This window comes from Oryx dammah, unplaced genomic scaffold, assembly GCF_014754425.2.
Source record: "Oryx dammah isolate SB20612 unplaced genomic scaffold, SCBI_Odam_1.1 HiC_scaffold_27, whole genome shotgun sequence".
Classification (NCBI taxonomy): domain Eukaryota; kingdom Metazoa; phylum Chordata; class Mammalia; order Artiodactyla; family Bovidae; genus Oryx; species Oryx dammah.
In genome coordinates, this window is record NW_024070211.1 from 21,304,355 (window position 1) to 21,326,331 (window position 21,977).

The following is a 21,977-nucleotide window of genomic DNA, read 5'->3' on the forward strand; positions in this document are numbered from 1 at the left end:
AGCTCAACATTCAGAAAACTAAGATCATGGTATCTGGTCCCATCACTTCATGGGAGATAGATGAGGAAGCAGTGGAAACAGTGACAGACTTTAGTTTGGGGGGCTTCAAAATCATGGCAGATGGTGACTTCAGCCATGAAATTAAAAGATGCTTACTCCTTGCAAGGAAAGTTATGACCAACCCAGACAGCATATTAAAAAGCAGATACATTACTTTGCGAACAAAAGTCTGTCATGTCAAGGCTGTGGTTTTTCCAGTAGTCATGTATGGATGTGAGAGTTGGACTATAAACAAAACTGAGTGCTGAAGAATTGATGCTTTTGAAATGTGGTGTTGGAGAAGACTCTTGAAAGTCCCTTGGATTGCAAGGAGATCCAACCAGTCCATTCTAAAGGAGATCAGTTCTGGGTGTTCTTTGGAAAGACTGATGCTAAAGCTAAAACTCCAATACTTTGGCCACCTGATGAAGAACTGACTCACTGGAAAAGCCCCTGAATCTGAGGAAGATTGAAGGCAGGAGGAGAAGGGAATGACAGAGGAGGAGATGATTGGATGGCATCACCAACTCAATCGACCTGAGCTTAAGCAAGTTCTGAGAGTTGGTGATGGACAGGGAAGTCTGTTCTGCTGCAGTCCATGGGGTCACAAGAGGTCAGACATGACTGAGACTGAACTTACCGACTGAAGAGGAAACAAGAGAGCTTTGTTTTGTTTTCAGCCTTGTGAGTGTGCAATTAGAGTACTGCCTTTTGTAAACCAGGCAGAGGGCTTACACTAGAACTAGGCCATGCTGGCACCCTGACCTTGGACTATCAAATCTCCAGTGAGAAATAAATTTTTGTTATGAAAATCACCAAGTTTGAGTTGATAGCAACCCAAATTGACTAAGATGGGCAAATTCCTCTATTGTTCTTTCATTCATCCTTTCTTTCTTCCTTCTTTCAATATTATCTATTATGCCAGATAATGGTCACAGCTTTAGGAAGAAAAATCAACCACATTGAAATTGTCCTTCCTCCTGAAATTCTAATGTTAGTGATAGGAAAGCATACAATAAGCAAATAAAATTAAATAGTGATTCATACTGGAAGAATATAAATGCAGGTTTCAATAGAGAATGGTCATAGTATTTATCTTTATTCATTACTACTATAATATATAATATATAGTAGTAATGTGTATGTATATACATTATACATATACAATATACTATATGTCTATACATTTTATATACATATATTGCTATTAACATATATATAATGTATATAAATATATATTATCTTGCCTGGAGAATCCCAGGGATGGCGGAGCCTGGCGGGCTGCCATCTATGGGGTCGCACAGAGTCAGACACGACTGAAGCAGCTTAGCAGCAGCAGCAGCATTGCTATTAACAATATAGTCAGAGTTAATAAAACTGCAAGATTATTTGGCCACTGTCCACATTAATGATGTCCAATCCAAGGGCATTCAGTTCAGTTCCATTCAGTCACTCAGTCATGTCTGACTCTTGTGATGCCATAGACAGCAGAAGCCTGGCCATCAGGGAAGGGAAGTCACCAGCTCCTGGAGCTTGCTCAAATTCATGTCCATTGAGTCGGTAATGCCATTCAACCATCTCCTCATGTGTCATCCCCTTCTTCATGGCTTTGAAAGATTTGAAAGTAAAAGTCAAAATTTTCAGAAAATACCTCCCTAAGAGTTGGATAAATGAACCCAAACCCAGAGGCAACTGTAAATGTGGTGTTTTTGCTGGAATTAAAGGTTAGGAGCTTTCCAAGGCATGGTCAGAATAAAGCAATGCTTTCTAACATGTGAGACAGGCCCACTGATGTTTTTCAGTGTGTTTTTATAATGACATTATATTGAGTCAAAGTAGTAATAATAATAATGGCTAACCCTTATTGAATATTTGAATCTTGAATATTTCTAGTAAATATTCAATAAGGGTTAGCTGTTCATTTATGTTGATTCGTTTACCCAACAAATCTCAGGGAGGTATTTTCTGAAAATTTCAACTTTTACTTTTATATTTCTCAATGCCTTAATAAAGTCACTCCTGTCGGTAAGGCCTGGGAAAATTCCTCTTATTCCTTTTCCAAGATGGAGTTAAAAGTTGAGAGTCTCTAACTATCATCCCCTGCTCACAGCCTTGGTGCTCCTTGCTCAGCATCTGAAATGAACACATTCACCACTGTAGTTCGGTTGATGCCTCAACCATGACATCTGAGTGTTACAGATTAAGGAAAGAAGCAACCCTGATGTGCTGCTAGCGTTAAATCTCCTGGCACATTTATTTTTGATTTATTGAATATAAGATTGCAGGTCTTCAATTTACATGTTCCTGGTAAATAGATAGTATCAGAAGGTTGTGTCTTAGCATGTCTGGAGTTGTATGTACATGAAACAAAGGCAAATTCAAATGGCAAAGCTCAGAGAAGGAAACTAAAGACAGAGCATAATTGTTTAACCCAAAAATGTTCTTCCCTTTCTGTTGCAGAAGTGTCAGAATACAAAGTGGCCTCATTTAAAAATATCATGTAGGTCATTTCCAAAGTTACTCATTGACAGTATTATTTTGTTTATGCCTGGATTGAAAGCAATGGTTAGGTTTAAAAAATATATATTCTTTATTGTGAAAGATAAAATCACAAAGACAGGTGATTTTTTTTTTTTTCTAATTCATGTCTGTGTTTTAATAGTGCTATGGTGAATGCAACCAGAAAAGTAAGAATGAATTCCCTCATTAAAACCATTCACAAAGGAAGGCTCTCTCTCTTTTTTTCCCCATTCAGTTAAGAAGTACTATGTAGATAATAGAATTACCTATTTTTATGAAGTTTCTTATTTTGTTATTGAATAATAACTTAGATGATTGGAATCTTACTAACCTCTGCCATTTAGAAGTTCAACTATTTGAGCCAAGTACAACCTATCAGACTCAGTTGCCTCAACTGGAAAATGGGCCTAACAGTAATTGAGTTAACAGCTGTCTTGTAGATTTGCTAAGGGAATTGAATGAGAAATTTTATGTGAAACTAGTTTGTAAATTCTATAGGACTATAAAATGTACAGCAATATTGTAACACATAAATTATATAAACATATAAATTATATCATTTATATAAATTAGCACATATTATGATGAATTAATGACTGTCGCTATTACCATACAGCTTCACACATTTAAAGAGTGACCAAGACGCATAAACACTCTTTCAGTTTCAAACTTAATCATCCACATATATCTACAAGGGCACTGAAATATAGTTGTTCTACTGTTTTGCTCTTTAATTCTATTTCTGAATTATTTGTGATTAACATGGATTTTAATACTGAATTGACTAGTACAGTTGCTTAAAATTTTAACTTCTTATTTTGTACTTTTGAAATGGCTTTTGCCAAAGTAGCCTTGTTAAATTGGGCTATATAAACATGCAATTATTTATACCAACTCACGTTAGGTCCACACTTTAAGGACTGCCAATTTTCCACCAATGTAATTATAGCTGTAACTGGTCTTCAGTTATTTGAACTAAAGAGTTCAGTGTCTTGGAATCATACTTTTGATTTTTCCTTGCAAGTTATACATTCATTAGATTTTTAAAGGTAAAATTACTTTGTATATATGTTATATATACAGACATTTAAACTGTGTATGAAATCTATTCACAGTTCTTAAATAGTTGATAATTCTGAGCTTGAATATATGTTTCAGAAACAGTAAATGAAACTTTCACTTAGAAAAGATGTTCTTCATACTTTAAAATAACTTTAATTTCCTTGGAGGTGAGTACTATGTAATTAAGTAATCCTTGTTATACAGGAAAAAAAGTGTGAGATGTAAATACATAATTCTGCTACCACAGCTAACAGAAATGTTATCATTAAGTGTTTTCTACATTTTGAGGAAGGTAATAAATATTCCTAGGTCTCTATGTGTGCCCTTTTTTTTTTTGAAAGAAGCATTAAACATTTTGACTATCCAGTTCTAGCAGGGAAATAGAAAAACACAGAATACATAGTATCAGATACTTTTTGAAGGCAAACTTGTTTGTCAACTTTGTCTACCAGAAATAGCATTATTAACTGTCTCACTATCATAAAGCAACTCTGATAGCTCTCATAATTCTTAATTCTCTAAGTTGAAATAGATGCACTTTGCAAAATGTCAATTCTCAAGTTGATCTCTGTTTTTTTTTTTTTTTTTTAATGGATAATTTCCATGAACTCATTCAACTTGCTATATGGGGCACAGCTAGTTTCTGGTGAACTGACTTGGTAATAAGTTTAATCTCTTGACTACTTCTAAATCATCAATACAATTCACATACTTGTGTCTAGGTAAACTCAACACCCACTGAATTTAGAGTTATGTTTTCACCATTAATTCTGGCAAAAAAATTTTATAGCAGTGTGGAATGTTGGCAAAACTAGACTTTTCAGAGTGGATCAAAGAATTGTGTGTCTGAGAAAGGAAAGGTTGACATGATGTACTGTTACAATTCAGAGCCAAATATGTACATCAGACCCATTTTCAACAAGCCCTAGCCACCTTCACAATGTGTCTGATTTTGATCAAACTTTTTTTTTTCCTTTTTCCTCCTATTTTTGGTCTCTTTTCCTCTTTTCCCCTCCAGAACTTGGCCTTACTTATATCTCTCAAATTTTTCTCAGGACAAACTAGCTGAAAAATTCCTGAAGAAAAGTTATGAAGCTCCATTAATTACTAATTCAACATATTTAATTAAGCAATTTTTCTGAAAGATCAAAAGGGGAAAGAATATGCTAGAAAAATACTTGTGGGTCTATGTGTTTTTCCAACATCTCCTGAGTGAATTGTCTTGATTGTGCTTGATAAATCACTTGGAGGCATACATTAAAGAAATTTGATGTAACGATTTATAGGCAGAGACAATATTTATGCTCAAATTTGAGCTAATTTTCTCTATGGTTTTGTTGCTTTCCACTTGTAAAAGATTACATTTAATTCATTCAATTCGGATAATTTCAGACTTTGTCCCTGTAAGTAATATTAATTGTATTTGAATTGCAAATGACCACATAATCTCATTTTAAATTTCAAGCCCGAGGACCAAAGCCCAAGTACTAAAATCCAAACAGATGTTCAACATGAAGAATGTTTACAGACTTACTGAATGAAATGTTTTTGGTCACTAAACTTTTTTGGCATCAACAAAACGTTTTTTAAAAAAGAAACCCATTTTTGTGTGTGGCCTCATTTACATAGCAATTGTGTGTGCAATGGATTATTACAACTTTTTAGTTTCTATATTACAGTGTTTGTGATATACAGAATTGTGTTTGTAAAGTAAATAACTCAATTTTTACTTATTAAAGGTGAAAGGGATGAGTTTTACCCTCAGTCTTAAGCAAATTTTTAGTGGTTTAAGGGAAGAAAATAATGGCTTTTCAAATATTGGGCAACAATGAAGTTTGTGATATTGGAGAAGAGGATAATGAGCAAGCTTAGTCTTAGAATTACCCGAACTTAGTGCCTAAGGAGTTTCCATTCATTCTTTAGGAGAGGATGCAAGCAAAACTATTCAGTTACCTTATACCAAGGAGGCAAGACAAGATACAAAGATTTGATAGGACAAGGAGCTGGGGTTCCTAGGACAGAATGGGGCGGGGTGGGGGCTGGGTAGAGAAAGGCACAGAGAGAGAATTAGCTCCAGAGATCTACCAAAAGTTCCCTCCTCTTAAGTCATTAGCTAAATACTGATCAGTGCATGAATCTGAGCAAACTGCCAAGCCAGGGAAAGAACTACTTATAAAGAAGTACATACAGAGAAGTCCTTAAGAGTTGATATTCTCAACAGTCAGGATGGAAAAACCTTATAAAACATGGATGATTATGTACAGTGTTTGAAAACTGTATTGCCTAAGTAGTGGAGAAAAATTAGCCTTGGACTAAAAAGACTTTTTGTTCCCACCTAGCAAAGCTCAGAAACAAATTTCAAAAAAGATCAGACTATTCCCACATGACTTGAGCATTACAGAAATAAAAGTTTGAATACTTAAAAAAATACAAGAATATTTGAAGAAATAATCAGAAAATTTTCCAGAAAAGAAAAAAGAATCTCGATGAACAAAGCATAGGAAAGTTAAGACAACTTTAAAGAGACATATAATCAAATTGATTAATAATACCAATAACAAAGAGAAAAATCTTAAAGACAGCTTGAGAAAAAAGGCATGTACATACAAAGAAATAGAGATAGGATGACAAATTGTTTCAATCACGAAACAATACAAAACAATGTTCTAATGTACTGAAAGAAAATAAAATTGTCAATCTGGAAGTTTATATCTAGTATAAAACCTTCCAAACACTAAGACAGAATATTTTTCTAGGATACAAAATATAAAACAAAACAAACAAACAAAAACTACTATTAGACCTGCAGTATAAGAATGTCAAAGTAAGTCCTTCATGTAAAAGGCAGATCATACCAGACAGATGTCTGGATCTACAAAAATGAAAGAAGAGCATAAGAGTTAGTAGCATACAGGTATACATAATTTAATTTTTAAATTAAGAATCAATTTAAAGAAAACTTTAAACAAAAATAATAATTGCATTGTGGAGGGCTACAAAAAATTTATGACAACAATATTAAAAATGCTGGGATAAGTGAAATGTTCAGTTTTATATGATGTAGCAGAATATTATTTGAAGGTAGACCATAATAAGTTAAAGATATATCGCAGAATTCCTGAAAGAAAGAACAAAATACACACAGGAAATTAGGACTAATAAACTATAATAGAGATAAAATGAAATCATAAAAGATAAGGAATCCTAAACAAAGCAAAAAATGGAGGAGGAAGGAACAAGAAACATATGGAACATACAAAAGAATAAAATGGTAGATTTAAACCTAGTCATGTCAATAATCACATTATATGTAAATGGTCTAAACACCTCAGCAAAAGGGAGATCTTGTCAATTTATTAGACTGTATAAAAAAGTAATACTGTACTATTTGTTTCCTCGAAAAAACTGACATTAAATTAATGCCTCACTGGAGTTAAAAGTAATACCATTCTAATACTAATGGAAGAAAAGTTGGAATGCTTATATGTAAATTACAAAGACTTACTACTGATAAAGAAGGTCATTTCATAAAGATAAAATTGACAATTAATCATGAAGCTTTAACATAATATGTTCATGTTCCTAATAGCAAGCTTCCAAATACACGAAGCAAAAGCTGTCATAGTTAAAAGGATAAATATACCAATTCACAATGATAGTCAAATATATCAACACCACTCTCTCAATAATTGACAGAAAATATACAAAGAAACTTGAATCTGTAGAAATACAGAATACTATTTCACATAATCTAATTGACATTAAAGATTACCACTTTGCCCAACATCAGGATATGCAATTTTTTAAGTGCATACAGATATTTTCAAGTGAATCATATTCCAAGTCATGAAACAAGTCTCAATAAATTTTAATTACAAGTAATACAAAATATAACCATAATAAAATTAAATTAACAGTAAAAAATAGAAAGATGTTTTTAAAAGTCTCCAAAGTTTGGGGACTAAATAATTTGCAAGGAGCAAAAGTTAGAAAGTAATGCAAAAGGAAGATTGGAAAGTATTTTAAACTGAATGAAAATGAAAAAAATATATATCAAAAATTGTGCTGTGCAGCCATAGTATTTCCTAGAAGGAGATTTACAGCAATTTTGAAAAATTCAGGAAGTTTACAGCATCTTTTAAAACTAAAAAAATAATAATAAATAAATAACAGCAAAATAAGAAAAAAGGAAATAATAAATAAAAGAAAAGAATCCAATGAAACAAAACAACAGAGAAAGAGAAATCCAATGACATAAAAATTGGTTCTCAGAAAGAACCAATAAAATTCATGAATCCATAGTCAGATTAATAATACAAGACTGAGAGAGAGACAATCACTGAAGAACTTACAGAGATGGGAAAGGATGATAAAGAAATAATATAAACAAACTTATGTCAATATCTTCTATAATTTAGTTGAAATGGAAAAATTATTAGAAAGTATTTCTACTAGACTGCTAGAGCTTCTGAAGAAGAGATATAAAGAAAGAAAGAAATGATAGATACAGATAATATGAACAGCTGTTATCTATTAAAGAACCTGAATTTATTACTGCAAATTACTTTACCAAGGAAGCTTCAGACCCAGAAGACATTGCTGGTGAATTTTTCCCAACATTTAATATGAAACAATGCCAATTCTACATAAACTTTTCCAAAAGGTTAACAAGAAGGAAATACATCTCAATTTATATTGGACTCATCCTATTCCAGTATCAGTAAGTCAGTTCAGTCGCTCAGTCATGTCTGACTCTTTGGACCCCATGAATCGCAGCACGCCAGGCCTCCCTGTCCATCACCAACTCCCTGAGTTCACTTAGACTCACGTCCATCAAGTCAGTGATGCCATCCAACATCTCATCCTCTGTCATCCCCTTTTCCTCCTGCCTCCAATACCTTCCAGCATCAGAGTCTTTTCCAATGAGTCAACACTTCACATGAGGTGGCCAAAGTACTGGAGCTTCAGCTTTAGCATCATTCCTTCCAAAGAAATCCCAGGGCTGATCTCGTTCAGAATGGACTGGCTGGATCTCCTTGCAGTCCAAGGGACACTCAAGACTCTTCTCCAACACCACAGTTCAAAAGCATCAATTCTTCGGTGCTCAGCCTTCTTCACAGTCCAACTCTCACATCCATACATGACCACTGGAAAAACCATAGCCTTGACTAAACGGACCTTAGTCAGCAAAGTAATGTCTCTGCTTTTGAAAATGCTATCTAGGTTGGTCATAAATTTTCTTCCAAGGAGTAAGTGTCTTTTAATTTCATGGCTGCAATCACCATCTGCAGTGATTTTGGAGCCGCCAAAAATAAAGTCTGACACTGTTTCCCCATCTATTTCCCATGAAGTGATGGGACCAAATGACATGATCTTCTTTTTCTGAATGTTGAGCTTTAGGCCAACTTTTTCACTCTCCACTTTAACTTTCATCAAGAGCCTTTTTAGTTCCTCTTCACTTTCTGCTATAAGGGTGGTGTCATCTGCATATCTGAGGTTATTGATATTTCTCCCAGCAATCTTGATTCCAGCTTGTGTTTCTTCCAGTCCAGCGTTTCTCATGATGTACTCTGCATAGAAGTTAAATAAGCAGGGTGACAATATACAGCCTTGACGTACTCCTTTTCCTATTTGGAACCAGTCTGTTGTTCCATGTCCAGTTCTAACCTGCAGCTTCTGACCTGCATACAGATTTCTCAAGAGGCAGGTTGGGTGGTCTGGTATTCCCATCTCTTTCAGAATTTTCCACAGTTTATTGTGATCCACACAGTCAAAGGCTTTGGCATAGTCAATAAAGCAGAAATAGATGCTTTTCTGGAACTCTCTTGCTTTTTTGATGATCAAGTGGATGTTGGTAATTTGATCTCTGGTTCCTCTGCCTTTTCTAAAACCAGCTTGAACATCAGGAAGTTCATGGTTCATGTATTGCTGAAGCCTGGCTTGGAGAATTTTGAGCATTACTTCACTAGCATGTGAGATGAGTGCAATTGTGCGGTAGTTTGAGCATTCTTTTGCATTGCCTTTCTTTGAAATTGGAATGAAAACTGACCTTTTCCAGTCCTGTGGCCACTGCTGAGTTTTCCAAATTTTCTGGCATATTGAGTTCAGCAATTTCACAGCATCATCTTTCAGGATTTGAAATAGCTCAATAGGAATTCCATCACCTCCACTAGCTTTGTTCATAGCGATGCTTTCTAAGGCCCACCTGACTTCACTTTCCAAGATGTCTGGCTCTAGATGAGTGATCACACCATCATGATTATCTGGGTCATGAAGATCTTTTCTGTACAGTTCTTCTGTGTATTCCTGCCACCTCTTCTTAATATCTTCTGCTTCTGTTAGGTCCATACCATTTCTGTCCTTTATCGAGCCCATCTTTGCATGAAATGTTCCCTTGGTATCTCTAATTTTCTTGAAGAGATCTCTAGTCTGCCCCATTCTGTTCTTTTCCTCTATTTCCTTGCATTGATTGCTGAAGAAGGCTTTCTTATCTCTTCTTGCTGTTCTTTGGAACTCTGCATTCAGATGCTTATCTTTCCTTTTCTCCTTTGCTTTTTGCCTCTCTTCTTTTCAGAGCTATTTGTAAGGCCTCCTCAGACAGCCATTTTGCTTTTTTGCATTTCTTTTCCATGGGCATGGTCTTGATCCCTGTCTCCTGTACAATGTCATGAACCTCATTTCATAGTTCATCAGGCACTCTATCTATCAGATCTAGGCCCTTAAATCTATTTCTCACTTCCACTGTATAATCATAAGGGATTTGATTGAGGTCATACCTGAATGGTCTAGCGGTTTTCCCTACTTTCTTCAATTTAAGTCTGAATTTGGCAATAAGGAGTTCATGATCTGAGCCACAGTCAGCTCCTGGTCTTGTTTTTGTTGACTGTATAGAGTTTCTCCATCTTTGGCTGCAGAGAATATAATCAATCTGATTTCTGTGTTGACCATCTGGTGTAGAGTCTTCTCTTGTGTTGTTGGAAGAGGGTGTTTGCTATGACCAGTGCATTTTCTTGGCAAAACTCTATTAGTCTTTGCACTGCTTCATTCCGCATTCCAAGGCCAAATTTGCCTGTTACTCCAGGTGTTTCTTCACATCCTACTTTTGCATTCCAGTCCCCTAAAATGAAAAGAACATCTTTTTTGGGTGTTAGTTCTAAAAGATCTTATAGGTCTTCATAAAACCATTCAACTTCAGCTTCTTCAGCATTACTGGTTGGGGCCTAGACTTGGATAACTGTGATATTGAATGGTTTGCCTTGGAGACGAACAGAGATCATTCTGTCGTTTTTGAGCTTGTATCCAAGTACTGCATTTCGGACTCTTGTTGACCATGATGGCTACTCCATTTCTTCTGAGGGATTCCTGCCCACAGTAGTAGATATAATGGTCCCCTGAGTTAAATTCACCCATTCCAGTCCATTTTAGTTCACTGATTCCTAGAATGTCGACATTCACCCTTGCCATCTCTTGTTTGACCACTTCCAATTTGCCTTGATTCATGGACCTGACATTCCAGGTTCCTATGCAATATTGCTCTTTACAGCATTGGACCTTGCTTCTATCACCAGTCACATCCACAGCTGGGTATTGTTTTTGCTTTGGCTTCATCCCTTCCTTCTTTCTGGAGTTATTTCTCCACTGATCTCCAGTAGCATATTGGGCACCTACTCACCTGGGGAGTTCCTCTTTCAGTATCCTATCATTTTGCCTTTTCATACTGTTCATGGGGTTCTCAAGGCAAGAATACTGAAGTGGTTTGCCATTCCCTTCTCCAGTGGACCACATTCTGTCAGACCTCTCCACCATGACCCACCCATCTTGGGTTGCCCCGCGGGCATGGCTTGGTTTCAGTGAGTTAGACAAGGCTGTGGTCCTAGTGTGATTAGATTGACTAGTTTTCTGTGAGTATGGTTTCAGTGTGTCTGCCCTCTGATGCCCTCTTGTAACACCTACCATCTTACTTGGGTTTCTCTTACCTTGGGCGTGGGGTATCTCTTCACGGCTGCTCCAGCAAAGCACAGCCATTGCTCCTTACCTTGGACGAGGGGTATCTCCTTACCACCACCCTTCCTGACCTTTAACGTGGGATAGCTCCTCTAGGCCGTCCTATGCCCGCGCAGCCACTGCTCCTCGGGTTGCTCCTCCCGGCCGCCGCTCCTGGCCTCGGACATGGGGTAGCTCCTCTCAGCAGCCGCCCCTGACCTCGGGCACAAGGTGGCTTCTCCCAGCTGCCCCTGACCTCGGACGCGGGTTGTCTCCCCCCGGCCGCCACTGACCTCGGACTCGGGCTAGCTCCTCTTGGTCGCCTCTCCTGGCCTCCAACGCGGGGTAGCTCCTCTTGGTGGCCTCTCCTGGCCTCCAACGCGGGGTAGCTCCTCTCCACACTAGGCGCAGTAAGCACAGGTGGCTGCAACCCAGTGCTATAGCTTCATCTTAATTAATGATCTTATTTTCAAATCAGGTTATATTATAAGGTACTAAGGTCTTCCCTGTAGCTCAAATGGTAAAGAAACAACTGCAATGCAGGAGACCTGGGTTTGATCCCTAAGTCAGGAAGATCCTCTGGAGAAGGGAATGGCAATCCAATATGGGGCTTTCTTTGTGGCTCAGCTGGTAAAGAATTGCAGAGTCTGACATGAGTAAGTGACTAACACTACTACTATTAAGTATTAAGAGGTCAGGGCTCCAACATGTGAATTTGTAGGGTTACAATTCAACTCATGACAAACCTCAAACACATTATGGTGAGGGAAAGAATCTAGACTGAAAAAGCTACATATCCCATCATTCCAATTATATGACTTTTTGGAAAAATCAATACTATAGGGACAGAAAACCGATCTGTAGTTCCCAGAAACTAAGGTAGACAAGGATACACAGAATTTGGAGGAATTTTTTGGAGTGACAGAACTGTTCTATAACTTTGATTGTGGTAAAGCTTATATGATTGCATTCACTTGTTAAAGCTTGTTGAACTATACAAAAAAGGGTAAATTTTTATCTATGTTAATTATACTTTAAAAAAAGAATGTATAAAAAATTAATGGTTGCCACTTATGGATATTTTCTGCTTAAAACCTTACATTTCCATGGACAGAAATTAACTTTACTATATAGTGAGACTGGAAATATAAAGGCTTCCATTCATTATCAGCCACCAACAAGGCAGAAAATTGATTTAATTTTTTTGGAAAGTAATTGGATAAAAAGATGTATCTGTATATATAGAGTCTGCTTTCTGATGGATAAGACTAAGAGGGTTGTGGAAACTTCTTGATGGGAGGGATTCGTTCAATTTAGTCACTCAGTCATGTCTGATTCTTTGCGACCCTATGGATTGCAGCACACTAGGCTTCCCTGTCCATCACTAACACTCATAGCTTTCTCAAACTCATGTCCATCGAGTCGGTAATGCCATCCAACCATCTCATTCTCTGTCGTTCCTTTCTCCTCCTGCCTTCAATCATTCCCAGCATCAGGGTCTTTTCCAGTGAGTCAGTTCTTCCCATCAGGTGGCCAAACTATTGGAATTTCAGGTTCAGCATCAGTCCTTCCAATGAATATTAAGGACTGATTTCCTCTAGGATGGACTGATTGGATCTCCTTTCAGTCCAAGTGACTCTCAAGAGTCTTCTCCAACACCTCAGTTGAAAAGCATCAGTTCTTCAGTGCTCAGCCTTCTTTGTAGTCCAACTCTCAAATCCATACATGACTACTGAAAAAACCATACCTTTAACAAGATGGACCTTTGTTGGCAAAGTCTCTGCTTTTTAATATGCTGTCTAGGTTGGTCATAGAATTTCTTCCAAAGAGTAAGCATCTTTTAATTTGATGGCTACTGTCACCATCTGGAGTGGTTTTGGAGCCCTCCCAAAATAAAGTCTGTCGCTGCTTCCAAACAAAGCTTTATTAACAAAGCTAGTAGAGGTGATGGAATCCCAGTTGAGCTATTTCAAATCCTAAAAGATGAGGCTGTGAAAGTTCTGCACTCAATATGGCAACAAATTTGGAAAACTCAGCAGTGGCCACTGGACTGGAAAAGGTCAGTTTTCCTTCCAATCCCAAAGAAAGGCAATGCCAAAGAATGCCTAAGCTGCCACACAATTGCACTCATCTCACATGTTAGTAAAGTAATGTTAAAAATTCTCTAAGCCAGGCTTCAGCAGTACATGAACCGTGACTTCCAGATGTTCAAGCTGGTTTTAGGAAGGGCAGAGGAACCAGAGATTAAATTGCCAACATCAGCTGGATCATTGAAAAAGCAAGAGAGTTCCAGAAAAACATCTATTTCTGCTTTATTGACTATGCCAAAGCCTTTGACTGTGTGGATCACACAAACCATGGAAAATTCTGAAAGAGATGGGAATACCAGGCCACCTGACCTGACTCTTGAGAAATCTGTATGCAAGTCAGGAAGCATCAGTTAGAACTGGACATGAAACAACAGACTGGTTCCAAATAGGAAAAGGAATACATCAAGGCTGTATATTGTCACCCTGCTTATTTAATTTATATGCAGAATACATCATGAGAAACACTGGGCTGGAAGAAGCACAAGCTGGAATCAAGATTGCTGGGAGAAATATCAATAACCTCAGATATGCAGATGACACCACCCTTATTGCAGAAAGTGAAGAAGAACTAAAAAGGCTCTTGATGAAAGTGAAAGAGGAGAGTGAAAAAGTTGGCTTAAAGCTCAACATTCAGAAAATGAAGATCATGGCATCTGGTCCCATCACTTCATGGGAAATAGATGGGGAAACAGTGGAAACAGTGATACTGGATTGGCTCCAAAATCACTGTAGATGGTGATTGCCACCATGAAATTATAAGATGCTCACTCATTGGAGGGCAAGTTAATGACCAACCTACACAACATATTAAAAAGCAGAGATATTATTTTGCCAACAAAGGTCCGTCTAGTCAAGGCTATGGTTTTTCCAGTAGTCATATGGATGTGAGAGTTGGACTATAAAGAAAGCTGAGTATTGAAGAATTGATGCTTTTGAACTGTGGTGTTGAAGAAGATTCTTGAAAGATCTTTGGACTGCAAGGAGATCAAACCTGTCATTCCTAAAGTAAATCAGTCCTGAATATTCATTGGAAGGACTGATGCTGAAGCTGAAACTCCAATACTTTGGCCACCTGATGTGAAGAACTCACTCATTGGAAAAGACTCTGATGCTTGGAATGATTGAAGGCAGGAGGAACAGGGAACGACAGAGGATGAGATGGTTGGATGGCATCACCGACTCAGTGGACATGTTTGGGTAAACTCCGGAAGTTGGTGATGGACAGGGAGGCCTGGTGTTCTGTGTTGTTCATGGGGTCGCAAAGAGTTGGACAGTACTGAGTGTCTGAACTGAACTGAACACTTTCCATATTTCACCATCTATTTGCCATGAAGTAATGCGTCCAGATCCCGTGATCTTAGTTTTCTGAATGTTAAGTTTTAAGCCAGCTTTTTCACTCTCCTTTTTCACTTTCATCAAAAGGCTCTTTAGTTCTTCTTTGCTTTCTGCTTTCAGATATACAGATGGTGTCATCTGTATATCTGAAGTTGTTGATATTTCTCCTGGCAATGTTGATTCCAGCTTGTGCTTCATCTAGCCCAGCATTTCTCATGATGTACTCTGCATGTAAGATAAATAAGCAGGGTGACAATATACAGCCTTGACACACTCCTTCTCAATTTGCAACCAGTCTGTTGTTCCATGTCCTGTTCTAACTGTTGCTTTTTGGCCAGCATACAGATTTCTCAAGAGGCAGCTCAGGTGGTCTGATATTCTCATCTCTTTAAGAATTTTCCAGTTTGTTGTGATCCACACAAAGGCTTTGGCATAGTCAATAAAGCAGAAGTATATGCTTTTCTGGAACTGTCTTGCTTTTTCTATGATCCTATGGATGTTGACAATTTGATCTGGTTCCTATGCATTTTTGATGTCCAGCTTGAACATCTGGAAGTTCACAGTTCAGGTACTGTTGAAGCCAAGCTTGGAGAATTTTGAGTATTACTTTGCTAGCATTTGAGATGAGTGCATTAATTCTGCAGTAGTTTAAACATTCTTTGGTATTGCCTTTCTTTGGAATTGGAATGAAAACTGACTTTTTCCAGTTCTGTGGCCACTGCTGAGTTTTCCAAATTTGCTGCCATATTGAGGTGCAGCATTTTAACAGCATCATCCTTTAAGATTTGAAATGGCTCAACTGGGAGGGACAGGCTGTGGGGAAAACAGGGTATTGCTCTGATGGGTAGGGCCAGGCTCATTAAATCTTAGTCCAATATTCTGCTGATGGGTGTGGCTGTGTTCCCTCCCTATAGTTTTGCCTGCAGCCAAACTATGGTAGGGGTAATGGTGGCAATGGCAACCTCCTTCAAAAGACTCCTGCCTGCTTGCCGTGGCTCCCAGGACTGTTGTATTCAGTGCTCCTAACCCCAAAGCAAGCCACAGTCAACCCAGGCCTCTACTGGAGGTTCCTGAACACTCACAGGCAAATATGGCTCAGTCTCTTGTGGGGACACTCTTCCTTTCTCCTGGGTCCTGATGCCCACAACGTTTTGTCTGTGTCTTTGAAGAGTCTGTTACCCAGTCCTGTGGAAATTCTGTAGTAAAATCCCACTGGCCTTCAAAGTCAAATCCCTTGGGGCTTCTCAGTCTCTTTGCCAGATCCCCAGGTTGGCCCTAGAACTTTTGCAACAGTGCGAGACCTTCTTTTTATAATGGTTGCCTGAGGAGGCCTTATAAAGAGCTGTGAAAAAAGAGAAGCAAAAGGCAAAAGAGAAAAGAAAAGATATACCCATTTGAATGCAGAGTTCCAAAGAATAGCAAGGAGAGACAAGAAAGTCTTCCTCAGTGATCAATGCAAAGAAATAGAGGAAAACAATAGAATGGGAAAGACTAGAGCTATCTTCAAGAAAATTAACTGCCTTATGACTCAGCAATCCCACTGCTGGGCATACACACCGAGGAAACCAGAATTGAAAGAGACACGTGTACCCCAATGTTCATCGCAGCACTGTTTATAATAGCCAGGACATGGAAGCAACCTAGATGTCCATCAGCAGATGAATGGATAAGAAAGCTGTGGTACATATACACAATGGATTATTACTCAGCCATTAAAAAGAATACATTTGAATCAGTTCTAATGAGGTGGATGAAACTGGAGCCTCTTATACAGAGTCAAGTAAGCCAGAAAGAAAAACACTAATACAGTATACTAACGCATATATATGGAATTTAGAAAGATGGTAATGATAACCCTGTATGCGAGACAGCAAAAGAGACACAGATGTATAGAACAGTCTTTTGGACTCTGTGGGAGAGGGAGAGGGTGGGATGATTTGGGAGAATGGCATTGAAACATGTATAATATCCTATATGAAATGAATTGCCAGTCCAGGTTAAATGCATGATACTGGATGCTTGGGGCTGGTGCACTGGGATGACCCAGAGGGATGGTACAGGGAGGGAGAAGGGAGGGGGGTTCATGATGGGAACACATGTATACCTATGGTGGATTCATGTTGATGTATGGCAAAACCAATACAATGCTGCTGCTGCTGCTAAGTCACTTCAGTCGTGTCTGACTCTGTGCGACCCCATAGATGGCAGCCCACCAGGCTCCCCCATCCCTGGGATTATCCAGGCAAGAACACTGGAGTGGGTTGCCATTTCCTTCTCCAATGCATGAAAGTGAAAAATGAAAGTGAAGTCGCTCAGTCATGTCCGACCCTCGGCGACCCCATGGACTGCAGCCTTCCAGGCTCCTCCGTCCATGGGATTTTCCAGGCAAGAGTACTGGAGTGGGGTGCCATTGCCTTCTCCGAAACCAATACAATATTGTAAAGTAATTACCCTCCAATTAAAATAAATCAATTTATGTTCAAAAAAAAAGAAAATTAGAGATACCAAGGGAACATTTCATGCAACAATAAGCACAATAAAGGACAGAAATGGTATGGACCTAATAGAAGCAGAAAATATTAAGAAGACATGGCAAGAATACATAGAAGAACTATAGAAGAAAGATCTTCATGACTCAGATAATCACGACGGTATGATCTCTCATCTAGAGCCAGACATCTTGGAATGCAAAGTGAAGTGGACCTTAGGAAGCATCACTATGAACAAAGCTAGAGGAGGTGATGGAATTCCAGCTGAACTATTTCAAATCCTAAAAGATGATTCTATAGAAGTCCTGCACTCAATATATCAGCCAATTTGGAAAACCCAGCAGTGGCCGCAGGACTGGAAAAGTCAGTTTTCATTCTATTCCCAAAGAAGGGCAATGCCAAAGAATGTTCAAACTACCACGCAATTGCACTGGTCTCACACACTAGCAAAGTAATACTGTAATTCTCTAAGCCAGCCTTCAACAGTACGTGAACTGAGAACTTACAGATGTTCAACCTGGATTTAGAAAAGGCAGAGGAACAAAACAGCAAATTGCCAACATCCGTTGGGTCATAGAAAAAGCAAGAGAGTTCCAGAAAAATATTTACTTCTGCTTTATTGACTATGCCAAAGCCTTTGACTCTGTGCATAACAACAAACTGTGGAAAATTCTTAGAGAGGGGAATACCAGACCACCTTACCTGCCTTGGGAGAAATCCTGTAGGCAGGTCAGGAAGCAACAATTAGAACGGGACATGGAACACACTCCTTTCCAAATTGGGAAAGGAGTGTGTCAAGGCTGTATGTCAGCTCACTTATTTAACTTATATGCAGAGTACACCATGAGAAATGCTGGGCTGGATGAAGCACAGCTGGAATTGAGATTGCCGGAAAGATATCACTAACCTCAGATATGCAGATGACACCACCTTTATGGCAGAAAAGTGAAGAGAAACTAAAGAACATCTTAATGAAATTGAAAGAGGAGAATGAAAAAGCTGGCTTAAAACTCAACATTTAAAATCTAAGATCATGGCGTCTGGTCCCATCACTTCATGGCAAATAGATGGGGAAACATTGGAAGCAGTGACAGACTTTGTTTTCTTGGCCTCCAAAATCACTGCAGATGGTGACTGCAGCCATGGTATTAAAAGATACATGTTTCTTGGACAAAAAGCTATGACCAAACTAGACAGCATATTAAAAAGCAGAGACATGACTTTTCCAGCAAAGGTTCATCTAATCAAAGCTATGATTTCTCCAGCAGTCATGCATGGATGTGAGACCTGGACTATAAAGAAGGCTGAGTGCCAAAGAATTGATGCTTTGGAACTGTGGTGTTGAAAAAGATTCTTGAAAGATCCTTGGACTGCAAGGAGATCACACCTGTCAATCCTAAAGGAAATCAGTCCTGAATACACATTGGAAGGACTGATGCTGAATTTGAAACTCCAATAGTTTAGCCACCTGATGTGAAGAACTGACTCATTAGAGAAGACTCTGATGCTGGGAAAGATTGAAAGCAGGAGGAGAAGGGGATGACAGAGATGGTTGGATGGCATCACCAACTCAATAGACATGAGTTTGAGCAAGCTCTGGGAGATGGTGAAGGACAGGGAAGCTTGGCATGCTGTAGTCCATGGGGTTGCAAAGAGTCAGACACGACTGAGCATCTGAATAGCAACAACAACGTATATATGTATGTATACACTTCATACCATTTATGAATCCTATTTGCCTCAGAGGTTAAAGCATCTGCCTGTAATGCAGGAGACCTGGGTTTGATCCCTGGGTGGGGAAGATCCCCTGGAGAAGGAAATGGCAACCCACTCCAGTATTCTTGCCTGGAGAACCTCATGGACAGAGTAGCCTGGTGGGCTACAGTCCACAGGGTCGCAAAGAGTTGGACACAACTGAGCGACTTCACTTTCACCTCTGGGCTTCCCTGGTGGCTCAAATGGTAAAGAGTCTACCCACAATGTGGGAGACCTGGGTTTGATTCCTGGGTTGGGAAGATCCCCTGGAGAAAGAAATGGCAGCCCACTCCAGTATTCTTGCCTGGGAAATCCCATGGACAGAGGAGCCTGGCGGGACAGAGGAGCCTGGAGGGCTACAGTCCATGGGGTCGCAAAGAGTCAGACACGACTGAGCAATTACCACACACATACCACATATTCCTAAGGAAATAAAGTTATGCTTACAAAGATGCCCAAATGTTGTAAACATATTATCAAGAGGGAAGTAAGGAATTCAAGTAATGTTTGTATAATTGGGATATCAGGAAGCCTCTAAAATAGTGAAGTGGATTTATATTTATTGACCCAAAAGTTGTCCTTGGTATAGTGGATTAATGTTATGAGGTAGAGGAAATCCACATGTCCCTTTTCTTGAGAAGTACAGCAGTCCCTGTTCAACTCATATAAGAGGAACAATGACATTCTCTTTCAAGAGTTTGGAATTGAGCTTAGGAAGTTCTAGGTTTACCTGGTATGCTTAAATGAACTCATTGTTTAATCTCCAGGGTTATGAGATAGACAAAGCTGTGATGGAACTATAAAAGCAAAGCAAATATGTAGAAAGTAAAAGACATGAGACTTAATAGCCCCACAGAAAGAGAGAAAAATATGGTTGGGTTTCTGATGATCTGCTTGATTGCAGTATGTCTTGGTAGCCACCTGCTCTTTTACATTTGGGTTTTCTGAAATATCCATTTTTCAAATTGCCTTGTCTTCTTAAGTTAATAATTTAGTTGAAAGACTGTGTTAAAAATAAAATGAAGAACTCACAATGAAACTTTGCTTGTGTGTGTGTGTATGTTTGTGTGTGTATGAGAGAGGAAGAGAAAGAACAAGCAAACTGCAAGGAGATAACGACTGCTGCTAATGAGTAGCTGTGGAACGTGGGACCATAGACAACTTCAGGTTTGCATATATGGCTTACATTTAGAGAATTATTTTTTCACATACAGAATAATGCATCAAACCATGCCAGTTCTAATAATTATATGTGAAACTGTTAATTCTTTGATATTTAATTACAATATTATAGAACTCTGAACTGCCATCTTCTCCACTTCCTAATGGATTTGCTTGCAGTGAGATTGTATTTCTTCTATAATAAAAGACAACACACACATTTAAAGCAGTTCAAAATGGATTTGAATGTTATGTCTATAACTTTTTTTCAGATTTGAAATTCTGTGAAATTTTCTCATTTCTTTGTAACATGGAAACACTTTCTCTTTTCGTTACCATTTCTCCTTTTCCTTAGTACCAATGTTAATGTTGCTTTCCTGATGGCTCAATGGTAAAGAATCTGTCTGCAATGCCGGAGACACAGGAGATGTGGGTTTGATCCCTAGGTCAGGAAGATCCCTTGGAAGAGGAAATGGCAACCCACTCCAGTATTCTTGCCTGGAAAATCTCATGAACAGAGGAACCCAGTGGGCTACCATCCATATACTTCAAAGTTCGATGTGCCTGAGTATGCACTCATGCAATCTTACCTTCAGTGATCTTCACACAGGCAAAAGGAAAAAAATACTTATCTTTCTGTAAGTAAAACCCCCTTTTAATTAAAAAAAAAACAACAACAACTTTCTAGAAGTGTTCCAATTTCTTTGTTTTTATTGAAATTTATCATATTTATATTGTTTATAAAATCATAAGTATTAAGGATATTTAAATTCTTTAAAAGCAAATTAGCTAAATCTCTCACTTTTCAAAAGTCCCACCGCAGACCTGGAAATGCTAGGTTACCAAAGACCGCCTTCAAGCTGGTCTGCTTTTGAGACGAAGGTAGTTTTGAGTACTGGAATTTTTCTTAGGACATCAGATACTTTTGCTCTCAACACTGCTGTGACAGCTGTGATTGATTCCCTTTGTTAAGCATTTTTATATTCTAATATATCTAAATTCAATTATACATTATAGAATGCACTTCCTCACCCTCTTTCTGTCCTTTTCGCCTGTTCCTCCTTCTCCTCCTCTTTTATCCCTTCTTCCTCTTTTTCCTTTTTTGGGGAATGAAACGTTTTATTCTTCTTTCAAGGGGACAATAGAACCATAAGCATTAGCAGAGGATGAATGATCTCTGAAGTTTCAACCAGATGTAGCTCATACTGATGACAGCTCCTTGTGATAAACTTGTTCCTTCTGCACAATCTTCAGTTCAAGCTGAAATTACTAATTACTGAAAAATTACACTAATACATTAAGTTGTTTTCATAATAATACACCATGGAAAATGTTTGTGAAGTATATGGAGCGTCACATGTGCGTTGTGTTATAATGAACTTTTACAAATAGTAAAACACTGAAAGACCTACATTTCAGAAAATCACTTCACAAATTGCATATTATAAGGAAGTGCTGGTCAGAATTAAATAGTCATAAGCAATTCCAAATATTTGTTAAAATACATCATTTCAATAGAAAGTCTGGAATTGTAATGATTTTC